This window comes from Solanum dulcamara, chromosome 2 (assembly GCF_947179165.1).
Source record: "Solanum dulcamara chromosome 2, daSolDulc1.2, whole genome shotgun sequence".
In the NCBI taxonomy this organism is placed as follows: Eukaryota; Viridiplantae; Streptophyta; class Magnoliopsida; order Solanales; family Solanaceae; genus Solanum; species Solanum dulcamara.
The window spans coordinates 27588688-27600450 of NC_077238.1; the positions used below are offsets into that span (position 1 = coordinate 27588688).

General features: G+C 39.0%; 1 pseudogene; it reads right to left on the reverse strand.

Annotated features, from left to right (window-relative positions):
• Positions 1 to 7004: 7004 nt before the first annotated feature.
• On the reverse strand, positions 7005 to 7124 carry LOC129881251 (5S ribosomal RNA; annotated as a pseudogene).
• Positions 7125 to 11763: the final 4639 nt, after the last annotated feature.

Consider the following 11763-nt stretch of genomic DNA (forward strand, 5'->3'; position numbering starts at 1 on the left):
GTCTCGAATAGAGTAGTGAGAAACTATATGCAACTAAATCATTATTTGAAACTCAATGAAACAGTCAAGTGAATCATCTGCTGAAGATCAGAGTAGTAATAGTCTTAAGTATCTTCTAAACGTTGTTACAGAGCATATCAACTGGAGTTTCAGGAATCATAGACGTGTATCGAGACAATGTTTTAAGAATTATTCAGCAGATAGGAGACTCGAGGGTAGTTCAACTATTTTAAGAATTCTAATACCAAGTAGTAAATAAAAGTCACAATCATACCTGGAGATTATAACTAGAACTACCTCCACCTCATATCATATTCTATTACATTTATACTTAAGACCTTCAAAAAGGAAGAACAGACAGGCTTTACATATACTACTATTCATGATCTAGTACCCTGGAAAGGCAATAACTAAACTATTACAGGAGTCTTAACATTACAAAGTGAATACAGTTATGAATTACATTTGGAGTTTCACGAGTGGAATTATCTCCACATTTCGTATACAAAGAATTCATAACTTATACCTAAGACATGCCAAAAGAGAAAAGATAGGCTCTACATACCTATACCAAAAACACGCCAAGAGAAGCTTCACATACCTCGTATGGACTTCTCTTAATCACGTCCACGTCGTTGTACTCGAAACCTATTTAACATGGAAGTAATGCAATTTTTAACAACCTTAGACTTTTCGGCAACTTAGACTACCCACGAGTATTCATCCCTTCGCTAGCCTTCTCGACTAGTTCCTTAACTAGTTAAGGTGTTAACGAAAATTGGACAGCACCTCCCCTATAATGTGCCCTATCCGAATTCCCAACCATGTCCTTAGAACCTGCATCCAACCAAAAATACAACCATCAGCCCATACATATACATATTACGACAACCTTACACAATATAAACCCCAACAATTCACTCGAAACTAGGATACCAAAACTAGAGTTTTTAATCTTTCTTTCGCTAATCCTTTAATTGCAAAGAGGAGGGTCATGTGGATACAACCAGAAGCTCCCCCACCTAATTTAGAGAACTTTTATACCATTCAACACTCTACAACAGAACCAGCAGCAGACCCCACGTGCACAACACCTTATTTCGACAACAATTCACTTCTAGCGACTCCAATTTAGTTTATTCCGAACGCTGAACTATTCAAACCTTTTACCCAACTTCCATCAGCCAATAATGTGTTTAATACACCCTAATATAACCTCATAAACTTCAAATTAGAGGGGAAGAACTTACCTTTCTCGAAATTGGCTAGAACTCGCCAAAATCGCGCGTCGGAATTTTTTTAACGTGCTGAATCGTCATGGCAGCTTGCTGTCCGTTTTTTGTCTGCACCAAAGTCTAATTTAACTCTAATAATACTTCCATATAATCGTTGTATACGCTATATAATTAATTTATGGAACGAAATCGGGACTTACCCTATTTTTCTCCCAAGCCGTCGCAATTTTCGCCTTAGCCCTAGGGTTTGTTTTCCTTTGTTGCTGCTGATTTTTTTGGATCAGAACTGAAGCCATTAGTCATATATACATATATTTAGTTGGCCCTAGGTGGTGACACATGTCAGACCCTAAGGGGGACACGTTTCCAGCCTCTATTGGGACACGGATCCATGCCATCAAGGAGCGGCTGCCACATGGCAGTGGGGCCCATCTCCCCAAGCAGGTGGGTCACCTACTTGACCCCAAGAAGGTGGGTCACCTGCTATATTAGGTGCTGCCATATGTCACCCTCCTATTGGCTTCCCCTTGATTTTTTTTTCTTCCTCGTGGGTTCTGTTACACCCCACCCTTTTTAAACTCGGAATGTCTCATAAGTTCCTTGGACATTATCATGTGAGTCGGATACGCTACGACACTATCAAACGGCTCTAAGGAAGGGAGAATGTGATACCCCATAGTAGAGAAGGTTAGAGATGAAATCATAAGAGTCTGGAAGGAATTGGAGGCCAAGTAATGGGTCGTAGGACTCGAGTTACCTACATAAGCTACTAACTTGGAAGTCTTACATACTTAAGCTGTTGGAGTACGTACCAAGCTTGCGAAGAATGGATTACATAGGCTCTTAAAATGAGACGAGATTACGAACCCACGGGGAAGAGAACAAGATGAAACGAGGAAGCCAATAAGAGAGTGACATGTGGCAGCACATCAAGCAAGGAAGTGACCCACCTGCCTACTTGGGGGTGGGGGTGGACCCCACTGCCACGTGGCAGCCCCTAAGTGGTTGCATAGATAGGTGGTCCAATAAGGGTTGGACATTTGTCACCCTTAGAGGATGACACATGTCACCTCCTAAGCTAACCTATATATGTATGTATTATGACTAAGTACTTCATTACATATCCAAAAATCAGCCAAGAACTTAGAAGAAAAACATGAAGAAGAGAAAGGAGAAAGGCAGCCACGTTTTGGAGAAGTTAAGGTAAGTTTCTTACTTTTCTTCCGTGAATTAATTATCTACAGTGTTCCTCAATTATGTGGAGGTGTATATATGTATATTACGATGCCTACGGAAACATATTTTCAGTTCTTCACTTGGAAAACTAAGAGAAACTTAAAGAGAAAACGCTGGGGCATAGACCCGTTTTTGGAGAGGACAGTTGTTAGTAATATTGGTATAACTTCTTGTATATATCTTAGTTTCACGTGATTCAATATGTTTTGGAAATTTATTTCATAGTTCTATAACTTTTATTTAGACTTTCAAATCCATTTTTGCTTTTAGCTTCGCGAAAAAGGGTGATGAATTGTAGAGGAGGTACTGCCCAGATTTGGTTTTGGAAATCCTACACGGACAGCTGTGAGTATTTTGGTCATATATTTTCATACAAAATTGTTGTAGGGGTAATTCAAAATTTTTTGCGACCTTGATACACATTTCTATAACTTTCATTAGGCCAAAAATCTTGTTTTCTTTAATTACCCCTTCGAAACTAAGTGATAATACAAGACAGTAAGCTGTCCAGAATTCACGTTTTGATAGGTTTGGCGAGTTTTGGCCAATTTTGGGAAAGGTAAGGTTTTTCCTTTCAATTTGAAGCTTATGGTGTTGTTATATGGTGTATCACACCCCTTGTATGCTGCTTAAAGTTTAAAAATGTCATAGAAATGCTCAACGTTCGAAATAAACTAAATTGGAATTGCTATAGTTAAATTGTCGTCGAAGGATAGTGTTGTTCGTGTGAGGTGCTGCTGCAGGGGTGTGATGTGTTGTTGCAGGGCCTAAATATGTTCTAATGTGGGTTAGGGTGCTTCTGATTGAATCCACATGACCCCTCATTGCGTATAATGAAAGGCGTTACAAAATAAAGGCTAGACGCCCTATTGTACTACCGTATTTTTGAATAAGTCATTTTGAGTTTATGTCGTATATTGTTGGTGTGAATTGTTGCAGGTTGTTGTTGTTGGTTGGATGTAGGTCTTAAGGACCTAATTGGAAATTTTTATAGGGCACATTATAGGGGAGGTGCTGCCTAATTTTCGTCGACGCCTTAGCGAATAACAAAACTAGTCGGGGAAACGACAAAGGAAATATATTCCATTAATACTAAGACGTAACCCAGGGTGTTGGAAAGTAAAAGGGGTTGATATTCATACTACTTTCATGTTGAATAGGTTCAAAGGACGGTGAGGCAATTAGGATAAGGAATAATTCAGACAAGGTATGTAAAGCCTATTTTTTCTTCTTCTGGCATGTCTTAGTTGTAGGTTAAACAGGATATGAGTTCTGGGGTAACTCCATTCTTAGCATCTCTTATTTACGTCTGAATATCGGACTTTTATAATAATTGAACTATTTCCCTGAAAACTTCTCTATGCTAAAGAGATAACAAATGTACAGGCTCCAAGTCTTACAGGCTATATGTTAACAAATGTTTCTTGTTCCATAAGCGATTTGTCTTTACTTTAGTACATGTCTAGGAGCCTCGAGATTATAATTGATATTGCCCATATTGGCATTTAAAAGTCACTCGAGATGACTACACTACTACTCGAGTCCTCCGACAAAATTTTAATCTTCTTATACGGTCAAGTCTCTAATAATGATTTAAATTGCATATAATTACTCACTACTCTACTCGTGTATATTGTAACACTTCTTTCCCTGAGTCCCGGGCTAGGATATGTTCTCGTGCATGGTTCACTACATTATTCCCAGAGTCCCTCAATAGAGGGCCAGGATACGTGTATAGATATATGATGATGTGTTATAATAAGGTGGTGATGGCACTGGGGCCATGATGGTTTTACAGAGGTGATCCACCGGACCCCTTATAGGGCCGGCTATATGATATAATTTGAACATGCATGCTTTTATAATTTACAAAGTACAGGTATAGGTTTCTGAATTGATATCTTATCCCCTATTTCTCTATCTCAGATATGCTTCCAATGTATTATGTTACATTTTACATACTTAGTACATATGTCGTACTGACCTTCTTTCTTGGGGGGGATACGTTCATGCCCGCAGGTACAGATACAGATTTTGGGAGTCCGTCAGCTTAGGATTCCATATAGCTCAGCTAGAAGAGGCTCCATTATATCGGGGCCTAGTTTTGATACTGTCCATGGATGTATAGAAATTGTTTTATCCATTCATGGGTACAGTGGATCACGCCATATGTTGTCATTTATATGTTTAGAGGTCTGCAGACATGTATGTGTGGGTTGTATATGTTAGTTTGGTTTAGCTGGGTCTATATTATAAATTATATATGTTGTTATGTTATGGCAGCCTTGTCGGCTTGCGTGCCCTGTCATGTTGTGATACAAACAAAAAGGGCTACAGGTGTATGTAAATGTTATCACCCAGTAGGGATCTTTTACATGATATTGTTTTATTTACAGTTCAATGTGACCACAGCTAATAGATATATGTACGGGGGGTCCAGGTCGGACCCCAGTCACGACCTACGGGGTTGGGTCATGATAAAAGTGGTATCAGAGCAGTTCGTCCTTGGGTTGTCTGCAGACCGTGTCTAATAGAGTCTTAGTTATAGATGTGTTGCACGCCACATCTATAAACAGGAAGCTAGACGACATTTAGGGTGTTACCTTTCTTCTACATCTAAGATCGTGCTTTAGATCCGAGTTAAAGGAAAATTCCTTATACTAATCTTGGATATTAACAGAATGACGACACCAATAGAAGGAAGTAATTGACGACATGGGAAGTTATGAAGCATGCAGGTAAGTGAAGTAAAGCCATGAAAGATATCTGTCGGGTAAGGTATTGAAATATAAAGTTGAAACCTGAAAGGAAAGTAGACAAAAAGTGCAACAGATGCAGTTTGAAGTTGGACATATGAGGTAAGTCCACTATTTTTATATTATTATTGACGTTGAAATCCCTATGTGGTTGCGATATGACATGACATTGAAATCCCTGTACGGCTATGATATGATATGTATATATATATATTGGCCCTGTGAGGCATTATTGGTATTTTCTGCGTTCAGGTTTCGAGATAGTAAGAAGTGTAGAGGAAACTCTGCCGAAATTTTCCCTGAACAAGGAAAAGGGAATAAAACGTAGCTTTATAACATGTTTGGGAAATTGATACCGAGTACCCGTATTATGCTAAAGTAAAGTTGTAAGAGGTACTCTTCATGTCGTCAATAAGGGACACCCTCTTTACTTGGGAAAGTTTATTTCGAAGAAATAAAAGTCTGTCTGAGCAGTACAATTCAGACCACAGTATCTCCAACCGTAATTGTGTTGTAGGACAACAAAAGAGAAGCTCAGGTTGAAGGGTAAAATGTCTAGTAATTGAGATTCACTCTTTTTGAAGGTACCAAGCCCCCAACTCCTATTTTAAATTAGATGAGTTATTCATAACTCGAGGGTAAACTCGGAAGGGGACCAGGTAGGTCAAGTATTAACAGAAGTACTGTGATGTTTAAAAATTTTTGGTTTCTTCCAACAATGGATGTAAAATGATTTATGATAACAATTTATAGTTTTCCACCGACTAATTGGGAAAAGAACTCCTAATGGAAGCATCTCAGAGAGATGTCAGGGACGAATACAAATTAAAAAGGGGATATGTAAATATGAATTGAACTGTGTGATACCAGTATACAGGGACAAAGTGGAACCACTAATAAGAGGCATTTAGTACGCATTGACTATGTTAAAGGCCTGCATTGAGAACGCAGTAAGAGCATGGGTCATAAAAAAATGAAAAATGACGTGTCTAGACAATGTCGCCCCGAAAATGGTGGAACCCTTAAGGGACGAGGATGGCAAACTTAAGGAATAAATAGCGCAACTCCTATTCGCCCCAAGAAGCACAAGATATAGGTTGGGATAAAGCTAATACTCCAAGAAAACCTTATCGTCGGAATATTAGCACTGCCTATTTGGAATTGGAACGACTACAAGTACAAACAAAGGAAAGTATGAGTACCCTCTAAAGGGGGGAAGTTAATGAGAAAATGGCAAAAGTAAGATGAAGGCAATCGATATGGGAATATATTTAAGATGGACGTCTAAACATCAACAAGATATCTTACCGAACCAAGTTAGAAAAGTCGTAAGCTACCAATAATTAGATGGAAGCCAGAATGCTACATAAGGTAGAGTTAAGAAGTTTTTGACGAGACCCTGAATGACATAACACTAGATGGCAGCTGCGGATAAAAACAAAAGAGTGTAACCATGAAAGGATATCAACCAACTTAAGAGACATTATGAAGGATAATGACAGCATGCTAGACCAAATGCCAAAATGTTGGTTATAGAGTTAGTCGCAAATGATTGCGATAGATAAATCACCAAAGAAAAAGGAATAGAAAGCCTCCTGTGGTAGAAAATAAGGAGAACATAAAGTGAATAGAATATAGTGGAGTTAAAGGTCTACACCGGTAATGGATGCAAGATAACAGACGAAAGGACAGGGCAAAACATAAAGACTCGCGAGATAACGCTGAGGTAAATCTTGGGCTAAATCGAGTGCCCGCACATCGTGGAAAGGATTACATCGAAACGCGACACGAAGACTTCCCAGAGAGGTCACCCATCCCAGTATTACTCTCACCCCAGCATGCTTAACTTCAAAATTCTGATGGAACTTAATGTGCTAGTGCTGGTATGATCACACGAGATGGAAGAATCGGAACTAGCGGCAGAGGAATGACATGAGATTATGTTCCTGGAATACTATACGTTACGTTAAGGCAATTGTAATAAGGGCGTAAGCAAAATAAGAAGGATTAGGTAATTGCTAACTAACGACACAATCAACTACCGAGAAATGCGAAAGTAGGTTAAGCCAGACTACCGAGATGGAATTGGTACTTTGGGTAAGGTAAGATATGGCCACGATTGGACCAAAGACCTACCCCTACATTGAATGTAGTATAAGGGAGAGAAAGGCAAAGTAAGACATGAGAACTAACGAGATAGCACTGGGATATTTCTTGTACCCTCTCATAATCTTGTAAAGGTAAAAGAGTGACACAGGATAATTTGTCTAGAAGGTTACAAGTAGGGGTAAGGAAAATGGTGAAAGAATTTAAACAAAACGGGCAGAACTAGCTGGTTACTACAGGATGACGAGCTTATATGCCAAAATTCCTTCGGAATTACACCAGATCATGTTAGACAACGCACAGAATGACTACGAGAGACATTATATGAGGGGACCACATCATTATTCGGTATCCAACTCTAAGGATTGGGAAAAAAGGGGAAGAAGAAACCAAAAGATCGAATGCTAGTTAAAGTTCTAGAAAGAGCCAAAAAGGACTATACGAGGCTAATGATTCTCAATTTATCAATGTCATTACACACCTATTTTATACTCTGTAAGAGTAGGGTGCTATATGGGTTATTGTGAGTAGGCTAACAAATCAGCTCATTTGCTTCCAAGCAAGACCACCTATGCCGCTAGAACTACGTGAAGTTATATTACAAGGAAGTAGTAAGGTTTCGTGAGGTTTCCTCATCTAATATCCCAGATAAAGGGACTTAAATTATAATTAATGCCTTGAGATCAGTCCAAGAAGAGATCAGGAGCACAGACAGGTCCTAGTACCGCATTTCTCCCTCGAGCTACTAAACAGACAGAGCGCACTATTAGATGCTAGAAGATATGTCACAAGCCGGGAGATTAACTTAGAAGATATATCAAGTTGCCTACAATAATAATTACTACTCCAGTATTCCAATGGCCCCAACATGATTAAGCAAGCTATTGACTACAAGCCCAGAGTCGGCAGAAATAATATACAGATAATCGACATCGACATGCAGAGTTAAAGTTGATGATTAGATGTTCATCATTGGGTCACCTAGAAAAGGAACTTGACCTAGAATATGCCAGACGGTATCAAGTTACTCATAAGGTGAGCAATGTGACTGGTAAGTTAAGCTTACCACCTTATTTGGAAAGTATACGCCCAGTCCATCAAATACTGACGAGCCATCTAGGGTATATTCCATAAATAAGGTCCAGGAGATGGAATCTTGTGAGGCAAAACCTATCGCCATTATAGATTTGCAAAACAAAAGATTGTAGACTAAATACATGCCTCCCCACAAGGGATGTTAGAAAAACCAAAACCAGAAAGAAGATGATTGGGGAACTGAAGAGAACATGAAATACAAGTATTCGCACCTGTAACCGATATTTACAGGTAACCCCAATTCTTGAAAAACATATAGGAAGTACTGGTATGAAGATATGTGTTAAGAAAATAGCAAAGAACCTCCCTACGATTTATATAAGGTGCTAAGAGAGGTTTGGTCTAACATTCGGGGACGAATGATTTAAAGGGGGTAAGGATGTTACACCCCATACTTTTTAAACTCGGAATGTCTCATAAGTTCCTTGGACATTATCATGTGAGCCAGATACGCTATGACACTATCAAACGACTCTAAGGAAGGGAGAATATGATACCCCATAGTAGAGAAGGTTGGAGATGAAATCATAAGAGTCCGGAAGAAATTGAAGTCCAAGTAATGGGTCGTCAGAGTCGAGTTACCTACGTAAGCTACTAACTTGGAAGTCTTACATACTTAAGCTATTGGAGTACGTACCAAGCTTGCAAAGCATAGAATACATAGGCTCTTAAAATGAGATGAGATTACGAACCCACGGGGAAGGGAACAAGATGAAATGAGGAAGACAATAAGAGAGTGACACGTGGCAGCACCTCAAGAAAGGAGGTGACCCACCTGCCTGCTTAGGGGTGGGGGTGGACCCCACTGCCATATGGCAGCCCCTAAGTGGTTGCATAGTTAGGTGGTCCAATAAGGGTTGGACACGTGTCACCCTTAGAGGATGACACATGTCACCTCCTAAGACAACCTATATATGTATGTATTATGACTAAGTACTTCATTACATATCCAAAAATCAGCCAAGAACTTAGAAGAAAAACGTGAAGAAGAGAAAGGAGAAAGGCAGCCACGTTTTGGAGAAGTTAAGGTAAGTTTCTTACTTTTCTTCCGTGAATTAATTATCTACGGTGTTCCTCAATTATGTGGAGGTGTATATATGTATATTACGATTCCTACGGAACTATATTTTCAGTTCTTCACTTGGAAAACTAAGAGAAACTTAAAGAGAAAATGCTGGGGCATATACAAGTTTTTGGAGGGGACAGTTGCTAGTAATATTGGTATAACTTCTTGGTTATATCTTATTTTCGTCTGATTAAATATGTTTTGGAAAGTTATTTCATAGTTATATAAAATTTATTTTGACTTTCAAATCCAGTTTTGCTATTAGCTTCGCGAAAACGGGTAATGAATTGTAGAGGAGGTACTGCCCAGATTTGGTTTTGGAAATCCTACACGGACAGCTGTGAGTATTTTCGTCATATATTTTCATACAAAATTGTTGTAGGGGTTATTCAAAAATTTTTGCGACCTTGATACACATGTCTATAACTTTCATTGAGGCCACAAATCTTGTTTTCTTCAACTACCCCTTCGATACTAAGCGACAATACAAGATAGTAGGCTGTCCAAAATTCACGTTTTGATAGGTTTGGTGAGTTTTGGCCAATTTTGGGAAAGGTAAGGTTTTTCCTTTCAATTTGAAGCTTATGGTGTTTTTATATGGTGTATTACGCCCCTTGTATGCTACTTAAAGTTTAAAAATGTCATAAAAATGCTCGACGTTCGAAATAAACTAAATTGGAATTGCTATAGTTATATTGTCGTCGAAGGATAGTGTTGTTCATGTGAGGTGCTGCTGCAGGGGTGTGATGTGTTGTTTCAGGGACTAAATATGTTCTAATGTGGGTTAGGGTGCTTCTTGTTGAATCCACACGACCCCTCGTTGCGTATAATGAAAGGCGTTACAAAATAAAGGCTAGATACCCTATTGTGCTACCGTATTTTTGAATAAGTCGTTTTGAGTTTATGTTGTATATTGTTGGTGTGAATTGCTGCAGTTTGTTGTTGTTGGTTGGCTGTAGGTCTTAGGGACCTAATCGTAAATTTGGATAGGGCACATTATAGGGGAGGTGCTGCCCAATTTTCGTCGACGCCTTAGCAAATAACAAAACTAGTCGGGGAAACGACTAAGGGAATAATTCAGACAAGGTATGTAAAGCCTATTATTTCTTCTTCTGGCATGTCTTAGTTGTAGGTTAAACATGATATGAGTTCCGGGGTAACCCCTTTCTTAGCACCTCTTATTTATGTCTGAATATCGGACTTTTATAATAATTAAACTATTTCCCTAAAAACTTCTCTATGCTAAAGAGATAACAAATGTACAGGCTCCAAGTCTTACATGCTATATGTTAACAAATGTTTCTTGTTCCATAAGCAATTTGGCTTTACTTTAGTACATGTCTAGGAGCCCCGAGATTATAATTGATATTGCCCATAATGGCATTTAGAAGTCACTCGAGATGACTACACTACTACTCGAGTCCTCCGACAAAATTTTAATCTTCTTATACGGTCAAGTCTCTAATAATGATTTAAATTACATCATATGTAACACTTCTTTTCCTGAGTCCCGGGCCAGGATATGTTCTCATGCACAGTTCACTGCATTATTCCCTGAGTCCCTAAATAGAGGTCCAGGATACGTGTATAGATATATGATGATGTATTGTAATAAGATGGTGATGGCACTGGGGCCATGATGGTTTTACAGAGGTGATCCACCGGACCCCTTATAGAGCCGGCTATATGATATAATTTGAATATGTATGCTTTTATGATTCACAAAGTACAGGTACAGGTTTCTGAATTGATATCTTATCCCCTGTTTCTCTATCTTAGTTATGCTTCCAGTGTATTATGTTACATTTTACATACTTAGTACATATGTCGTACTGACCCTCTTTCTCGGGGGGCTGCGTTCATGCCCGTAGGTACAGATATAGATTTTGGGAGTCCGTCAGCTTAGGATTCCATGCAGCTTAGCTGGAAGAGGCTCCATTGTATCGGGGCCTAGTTTTGATACTGTCCACGGATGTATAGAAATTGTTTTATCCATTCAGGGGTACGGCGGGGGCCCTGTCCAATCATATGTTGTCATTTATATGTTAATAGGTCTGCATACATGTATTTGTGGGTTGAATATGTCAGTTTGGTTCAGCTGGGTCTATATAATATATTGTATATGTTGTTATGTTATGGCAGCCTTATCTGCTTGCGTGCCCTTTCATGTTGTGATACAAACAAAAAGGGCTACAGGTGTATGTAAATATTATCACCCAGTGGGGCTCTATTACATGATATTGTTTTATTTACAGTTCAATGTGACCAC